Source organism: Octodon degus, unplaced genomic scaffold (assembly GCF_000260255.1).
Source record: "Octodon degus isolate 3935 unplaced genomic scaffold, OctDeg1.0 scaffold00036, whole genome shotgun sequence".
Lineage (NCBI taxonomy): Eukaryota > Metazoa > Chordata > Mammalia > Rodentia > Octodontidae > Octodon > Octodon degus.
Genome location: NW_004524612.1, coordinates 7,090,007 through 7,099,251, shown reverse-complemented (window position 1 = coordinate 7,099,251; position 9,245 = coordinate 7,090,007). Strand labels below are relative to the sequence as shown.

Sequence of the window (9,245 nt, the reverse complement as noted above, 5' to 3'; positions counted from 1 at the left end):
GCAAGTAGGAAGGTGATCAAGAGCTGGAAGGAGGGGGAGGCAGAGGAGGAAAAGTGTCGCAGAAAGAACTGAGCTATTCTGCGCCTGCATCCCAACTCCCCATAAGGAATGCGATTGCTAGGGATTATAGACATCTACTAATGAATCATGAAAGGAGATTCATAAACCACTTACTAAGAAACAAGAAATCGGAAAAAAGATACACAGACTTAAATTTAATGGCTGAAAACAATTTAATCTTTCTCAAAAATTTTATACACTGTTCCCTCAATTCTAAAGTGGGAATCAACACCTTTTCTATAGATTTTATATTAGATTAAATAGAATCATTGCTGAATAAATATTAGTTTCTTGTCCTTCAGCTTTTTTTCATCTTTTCTCTAACATACTGCATTTTGTCTTTATTTTCCTTCTTGGGCAGGATGCTGGATAGTGTAGGGCCAAATTTCTTTCTTTCTTTCTTTACTAAATATACAACATGTATCATGTGCAGTAAGTACTTGTGACATCTTATTTTTGCTATTCTGATATTTCCTTTCTACCACCTTCCTCATTTGACTATTTTGCATTTTATTTCATCATTTTGTGCATATATTTATGGAGCTACCTTAAATTCAGTCTAGACTAATAGAATAGGAGTGCACACACGCCTACCTATAAAAATCTAAGCATAAACATGTATATACGGCATTGCCACTAGTTCTGCATTTTTTTCCTCTTAAGCATATATACCACAGTTCATTCAATAATTGTTGTCTTGTTGCCCAGCTAAAATCCTAAGTCTGCTGAAAATGTAATTGGATTTTAATTTAAAACATTTGTTGAATTGAACTAACTCGCATATCTTGGTTATTTCTTTTGTGTATAACCACCAGGTGGTCTAATCCCCCATTAAAAACAAGCCTGCCCATAGGACATGAAGAATACACCTTGTGGAGTCCTGGCTTTTTCTAATACATGATAGTTTCCTCAGAGCAACAGCCACTAAACATATTTCCTTACCCATTCCTCTCCGAAGGAAAACAGAGACGCATTTTTTTTTTGCACATAACCAAATTTAATATTGCTTTTGGTAAGGCAGTCTGTGAGGTGTGAGTCATGTACTAAGACTTCAGCTGTAGAGTGTGGGCAATGAATATTCTTGAGGAAATGTGGGGCATTTAGTCTCTCAATCTATTTGAATCTGAATCATCATAGAATACAGGCCTAATAAAAACTCACTATGTTATTTGAACATTGCAATTTAGGACCAAGAACTCTTGAATCCTTGGCACTGTGCACTCTCCCTCTAGCCTGCTTCTGATTCCCCCCAGACAGAAGGTGAAGTACTTGCAGATTTTCACTCAGCGGCTGGATAGGGCTTTGGTGGTGCAGTAGAAAATCTCTTGTAAGCATATGTAAATAATGTGAGTATTATTTGCTCACATTATTGTGAGCATTGTTTTCCTCTTTAGTTAAACAGTCAGGAAACTATAGCTGTTGATGTAAAGAAGGGAGACAGTGTGACAAAAGTAGTCACACAGGAAATATACATTATACATGCGTGCAGAAATGACGTGACCAAGCTCTATTATGTGCTGCTTCTTGATGTTGGAGTTACATGGCCATACTGAAATGTGTGGTTTGGTGGGTGACAATTCCTACTTTCTAAAGGGCACATTACTAAATTTCCCGTAGTCTGTGCTAGCAAGCCAAGGACTATTTTCCAAAAAGAAAAGTAATTTGTTAAAAACAAAAAACATGGCATTGCTCCAAAATCCTTTCTCCCAATCTTGAGAGTTTGCTCTCAGGCTTGCTATAGAATCCCTAAAGCATCTTAATGTGTCTCTGACACTTTAATCTTCTTGCATCTACAGAGTTATAATAGCCAAATGGCAATGTTGCCTGCACTCTGATTCAAAATTGATAACCTTGGGGATCATCTGAGATTGTCACCAATATATGAATGGGAGCACTATATCCAGATAATTTATATGTTATCTCTCAAATCCATAGATGCCCCCCAAGCATTGTGTATCCCTAAAAGATAGAGGGAGGCAAAGGTTGCAGCAACTTCTTCCTAGTTCTGGAGGATTTTCACATACATCTGACTGAGATGGAAAGTCCCTACCTGATCATATAATGCTTTCTTTACCTTAACATACATGTGCATTTCTAGGTCATATATTTCCTTTAGTTCTATAAATTCTATGATCTTGATTTCACCAATGTAGACGCTCAGGTCCATATTCTATGAGAATGTGAGAAAATAAGATATCTGTGGACTAAATCATTACATTGAGCCAGAGTTATTATAACTCTGAGAAAGGAGTGCAGGGTATATTGGTGACCCTGCTAGGCAAAATCAGACTTCTCATATTTGTGATGGTTGTTTTGTCTTTCCTATTGAAACTGTTGTGACAAATCCAGATACATAGGATTGTACCATCTACAGAGTTTGTGTCTGTTTGCTCCAAAATATAAACAACATCTAGAAAAGCAGCTCCCACGGGAGTGATTAAGCTTATAAAAACCCACTGTCACATTTTTCTGATTCATCTTTCTTTACTGAAAACACAGGGAGTTAAGTAGGGGCATGGGAAGTAGAAATGTATGCATTAGTCAACAATTGCTACAGTAACACTGGATAACAAATTATCCCAAAATGCAGGCTGACAGAAACTCATCAGGAAAGGAAGGTATCCAGTCTTTTTTTTTTTCTTTTTTCTTTTTCTTTTTTGGACTGAACAGGTATAGATTTTTTATTGTCATTTTTCCCTAAGAAATACCATGTGACAACTATTTACATGCCATTTGCATTGTATCAGGTATCATGAATAGCTCTGAAAAAGTGAAAGACATCGCATTACAGTGACAAATTCATACTCATGTATGTAGCAGCACGACAGATCATAGCTATAAAGAAAATGTAAAATTTACATATAATAACATATATTTCTGCCATGAAAAAAGTATGAACAAGTTATTTGTAGGAAAATCGATGTACTTTGAGACCAAACTCAAGGCTGAAGACCAGTTTCTGTCCCCCCTACTTATCTCCACTTTCTCATAAATATGAAGTTATCTGGAACAGGGTCTTTACTGAGTGCATCCCAGGGGCATAGAGCTAAGCTAAACCCTGCAAACACAGCCCACTGAACACATTCCACTGGCCAAAGCAAATCATGTGGCCAAACCCAGAATGGGTGAGTCAGAGATTTATACTCCATCCCAAAGGAGGCAGGCTGCTTCGTGAATATTGGCTGAACCATTACACATTGTGCCACCTCACCCTGCATGTTCCAAAAGGTGATGATGGCAGTACTTTTTGTCATTTCCGCAGTATGTGGCATTATTTGTCATTATAAATGAAAGAGCAAGTATACTCAACAACATAGGCTTTATTCCATTCATCCATGGGAGCATGCCGCAAGTGACTCAAGCTATAAGCAATGCGATTAGAAAAGGTGGGTGAGCAATTAGAATAATTGACTTCCTCTGCAAGGTAACTCATTCACTCATTACAAGGTCTTCAATTAAAGTAGGACCATCATATTCAGACAGGAAAAGAAGAGATTTCTGTCATATTAAATGATACTTAGAGGAGCTTGAGGATCAGAGCACTTCGATTTTCTCAAGCTTTTTTACCTCCCTTTGCAAGTGTTGGAGTGCTGCTCTTTACCAATAAACGCCTTAGCTTTCATTTGAGAACTGTAATGAAGCTATGAATACTTGATACTGGCAGGCTCACATTTGGAGCATGATTTTGGTTGTTTCAATTCTAAATCTGGAAGAAATCAGAGAGCTTTTTAGCATATTCCCAGAAGTTTCTTGTTTTTCAGTTCATGACTTAAGCTTAGAAATGAGGAGTTTCATCTCTCGTTCTGCCTTTTATTCTGCTGCATTATTTGAAGAATCTTGCCCACTCAACAGTGACGCATTTCCTATTGTCCACTGTTCTGTTGCATGTAACTGGCTACTTGTTCGCCCAGGATTTCCCTTCAAGTACGTTACTGTGAAAGGCCACACACGATAATTTGTTAAGTAGCACCACTAGACAAAGTGGCCAAATTCCATCTTGAAATGGATTTGAATGTTTCTGTCCTCAGAATTAATAAAGCTCAATGCTTAAATACAGACCCACCTCCCAACTTTCTTAGGGGTTGTTGTCTTTGATTGTTCTTGTACCAATTTTTGCATTAATCATGTTTCTTAATTGCAGAGAACAAACATCAACTTTGTATTGACCTAAGAGAAAATTAATTTAGGAGGGCACAGTGGTGCACACATGTGATCCCAATATTCTGAGGAGCTAAGACAAAAGGATTGCAAGTTCAAGCTCAGCCTGGAAATTTAGGGATTTAATGACACCCTTATCAACAAAACCAAAATGGAGTTGGCGATATAGCTCCGTGCAAACACTCTATGTCAGTCCTCAGTATCCTAAAACCAAACAGAGAGCAAGATGAAAAATTTATCAAAAGAAATTAGGAGTAACTCACAGAATCTCCAACTGGAACAGAGAACCAGAATAAATGGCCCTAAAACAAATAATACAACCCCAAGCCCTATCTCTGAACTAATCAGAACAAGGCACACTTGTGACCTTCTTAACGCCACTGAGCACCAGGTGTCACTGATGGCCTTAATTTGCCTCAGAAATGGAGCACAAGCCACCAATCTCGCTTTTGCCCTCAAAGGCAGACGTGGCTGCCACAGTTCTGCTACTGTCTCCCCTGCCTGCCCGAAACAGACCCCTTCCAGTGTTTGTTCCTTGATAGTCAATGCACAGTGAGCGCCTGTCTCTGATTGACAGCACTGAGACAGGCGTCTCTCCCAGGCATCTCTCCTCTAGTTAAGAGTAGTTTAGGATAGTGATTACAGAATGGTGTTTTATTACATATGAAAGGAAGATCATTATATGATAGAAGACAGTGTCTGTCTCACAAGATACCTTCGCCAACATGTGGAAAGGGTTCAGTTAATTGTGTGCTCAACAAATGCCTGTTAAGTTGAAATATAGCAGTTCTGCCAAAGCAAGAAACATTTTGTCTAGTTGCTTATGTGAATCTCAGATAACATAATTTTTCCCAAACATCTGTTTCTTTGCATGCGTGTGTGTGTGTGTATGTGTGTGTGTGTGTGTGTGTGTGTATTAAAATCCTTGGAAACCTATCTTGGAGTGGTCTCTGTATCACACACAGGCATACACACACACACACACACACACACACACACACACACTCACCCTCTTGTCTTCATTTGGCACCACAATGGGCTGCTCCCCAATGTTCCTCTTGTCTGATTTTTAAAAACAAAACGAAAAGAGACATCTCATCAACTCTGGACAAAATGCACCTGGTGCCTTCCAGGCAAAGGCTGACCCAGGAGTCACCCTGGGGAGGAGACTAATTACAAAAGCCTAGGATTTGTAAATTGCTGAGTTCGAGGCTTGGCTGGTGATGATAATGCCTGGGTGGGATGAGGCACAGCTCCTGAGCGTGGGGGGCGTGTGCCATGCTCGCCATATGCCAAGTATTTTCGGGGGGCTGGAAACCACTCACTGCAGGAGTCCTAGAAATACTGACAGCTAGTGGACGGCAACTGATACAGACAAACCGATTTAAAGAAAGGGAAAGACAAACCTTCATGACCCTATTCTAGGTTCTTTAAAATGACATCAAAAGCGCTGGCCGAATAGCTCAGCAGATCAAAGCACCTGCAAGCAGGCACAGGGGCCCCTGGTTCAATCCCTGAGCCTGCTGTGCCTGCCCCGCCCCCAGAAATTGAGACTGGGTGTGGTGGCGCACTCCTGTAATCCCAGCTCTTGGGAGGCTGTAAACAGGAGAATCACTATGAGTCTGATCTAGTAGTGAGACCCTGAACACCCTGTAGACCTTTCCCTAAAATACAAAAAAAAAATAAAAAATAAAATAAAGTGGCATCTCATCTAGTCATCCAGGCTACTGTGCATAAATGTACATGGTATCACCCAACCTGCAACCACTCAGGAACAAGATGGGAGGCAAGATGGAAGGAGGGGCCTTTTTAGGACAAAAGGTGCTGGAAATGCTGGTGGGGGAAGCGAGATCTGGGATGGGATCTTGTATACTAGGTGCTCCCTGGTCTTCTTGGATTTTTTTTCCATTCCTTCCAGATACAGATATTTATCGTAATTTTTATGACAAATAGCATTTATAAGTGAAGATCTTCCCTTATTTCCAAAGATGTCGTATAGAATTTATAGTAAATGAAATATTTGATTGTAATATATATATATATATATATATATATATGTATATGCTCTTCTGACAGAGTTACACACTCTTCTGTACAAAATGTCTTCCCTGACACATTCCTGGTTTTGACAACCATCAAGACACATGCTCCACCTTCCACCTCCCCAACCTTTTTTTTTTTTTTTTTTTTTTCAGGGGATTGAACTCAGGCCTTTGAGCTTGGTCCACCACCATACCCAGCTGTTTTTTTTTCAAAACCGGGTCTTGACTTGTACTGTAACGTCATGTACCTCGGTAGTGTCCCAAATTTTCTGATCAAGAAGATAATGGGGCCAAAGAGGAAAGTGATCGATGACATAGAGTGTGCCTAAGGAGAGTCACATGGGGAGAAGACACTCTCTCAGGCTTTCACAGAGAGCACATAGGCCAAGCATTGGCCGTGACTCATCCACATGGCTGACACTGACAAAGGTTCTACAATCTGAGGTACAGGATCTCAAGATAAATCCTGAGGGCATTTCACTGACCTTGTCAGACCAAAAAGCTACAACTCTTGTTGCACAGGTCCTGCTTTACCTTGGTCTTAACCACCCAGTAGAAAAGTATGAAGATAAAATATAGGAAGTAAAGCCATGCTGTTATGTTGAGCTGTGGGGGACTCAGGTCAATAATTTCTGACATTGCCAGTTAAACAGAAGACCCAATGATATTATGGGCTTCTGTACTCTTTTAGAATATTTTGCTGAGTTTACACACCTATAATATTCAACAACGGAACTTAAAAAAAATTGGGGTATAACTATGAATGTCCATTTTGTATCTGTGTATTCAAAGTGGTTGGGATAGATATATAGTTGCATTCTCTTAATGAATAGAATGATTTTTTTCTAATGGTGTTTGTAAGTAGGATCACAAGTCTGCATCTTGTACAGCAATTAACCACTGAGAAGAATGTATGCAGTGTATTATTTGTTGAAACTGTACTTTCGATTTGATTTGAAACTGTCTCATTGCTATATGTTTATCAATAAAACTTTGAAAAGAAAAAAAATAATAAAAACAAAACAAAACAGGGTCTTGCTATGCAGCCTAGGCTGGTCCTGCGCTCCGGATGATCCTCCTACCTCAGCCATCTTAGTGCTGGGATTCCAGATGTGCACCACCGTATGCAGCTGTTTTCCTTATGTGGTTTTACTTACAGGTTTTAACATCAAATATAGTCTTGTTAGGTCTTAAAATGGCCCTTTCACCACACCCAGGCAGCTTTGTGCTGTGCCAACATCAGTTCTTCGGCAAAGGTGAAATCCTCCATCCTCACCAGTCACCAGCCATCAATCCTTAGAGGTTGGTCTTCTCGTAGCATCACCAGCAAGCAGCTCGCTGGCTGTGCAGGAACCGCTTGCAGCCCAGATGGATGACACTATCGAACAGGAGTTCTACCACCAACTTGCCCGCTGGGTGGGCTCACCCTGCGCATACTGAGCCAGGCCCAGCGTCTTCTGCATGCCCCTGCAGATCCTGGAGAGGCAGGAGTGGAACTCCTCGTCGCACTCGTGCTTGCTCTCGCCACAGGTCTCATAGCACCGATAGTGCAGCTGCAGCACTTAGCCAGGGAAGGGATGCCGACGTTCAGGTGAACACCGAGCAGTGGAGAGCCGCATCAATTGGATCGGGAGGGTTTGTTGTTGTTGTTGTTTGTTTTTTGTTTTTCTGAACCGGAGATTGAACTCAGGCCCTTACGCTTGCCAGGGAAGCGCTTTTTCTACTGAGCCATCTCCCCTGCCCCTCGGGAGAGTTTATACCCATAACGTGGAAAAGGTTTCGATCCTTCATGGCACCAGTACTGGTACAGCCCATCCTTACAGCCCAGCAGGTCAAACGCAGCGTTCAGGTACATGATTTTGCTCATGCAGTTGCAACAGGTCTTCAGCATGGCGCTCCAGTCGGTGGTCACGGTCCCTCCTCCCACCCGACTGCTCCGACCAGGAGCAGGAGCAGCTGCAGGGCGAGCGCAGGCTGCGGGGGCCCGGGCCATGCTCACCCGCCCAGTGCGCATGAGCCCCAGTGCCCAGGTGGTCTGCTGTGTCCACACCTCCGCCTCCCGCCTCCCGCCTCCCGCCGGCCACCGCTCCTTGGTCTTTGGTGACCATAGCCAGCCATTCAAGCTGTACCTCTGAGCAGGCCCAGCCTAATTACACTGTGGCTGTCAGGCTGTTTACCTCCCAAACAAGCAACCCCAAGCCCCAAGCAACTTTCCGGGGTCTTCTGAGTATCACCACCAGGAGAGAACTCATGGGAGCCTCTTCCCTAAAAGTCCTTGTAGGATGGTAAAAATAAAGGTAGTGGTCTAGCCCAGGTCTGCCTGTCAGTCATCAGATTGGCCAGCATGGCCTCCCTCTTTACACAGCACTCGGCTGTGGTCCGCCCTCTGCCGCTGCTCCATCCACATGTCCACGATGCCAGGCTGCTCTCCAGAAACTCAACCCAGCTCCCTGCGCACGGGCTGCACCTCGGCTCTGCACAAGCAGCCAGTAGTGAGGCAGCACGATTCCCGGGCCACAGGCCATGCCAGTTTTGAAGGGTTTTAAGAGGGAGCACTTAATGCTGGAAGATGTATTCACCAGCCAAATAGCAGGTGCAAAATCGTTTCCAAAACCTTACAGCTGTCATTACTGGTGGCTACTCTTCAGACATTAGCCTAATCTCAGATTTGACATTCCATGTGGTTTGAAACCAACCGTCTTCTGCTTATTTTCACCCCTTCGTCTCTTCTTCCCCATTGTATCTATTTTGCCTTCTCCTTCTCCAGACTCTATTTCATCCCTCTCCCCTTCTCTCCTCGTTTCTGTCCCTTCCTTCTCCTCTCCTCCTCTAGTTCTTCTTTTCATCCAAACTAAGCCTTCCCTCTAGTCAAGGCCAAGTTCTGTGCAGCCCATTCTGACTGCCATGGACCAGGACTCCATGAATATCAACCTGTTGCTTAGCACCACGGTTGCTTGGATACATCTCTTGGTGACAACTGGCCTT

At 42.5% G+C, this 9,245-nt stretch overlaps 1 pseudogene; it reads right to left on the bottom strand.

The window, feature by feature from the left end:
* Positions 1-7,556: 7,556 nt before the first annotated feature.
* On the bottom strand, positions 7,557-8,253 carry LOC101575151 (annotated as a pseudogene).
* Positions 8,254-9,245: the final 992 nt, after the last annotated feature.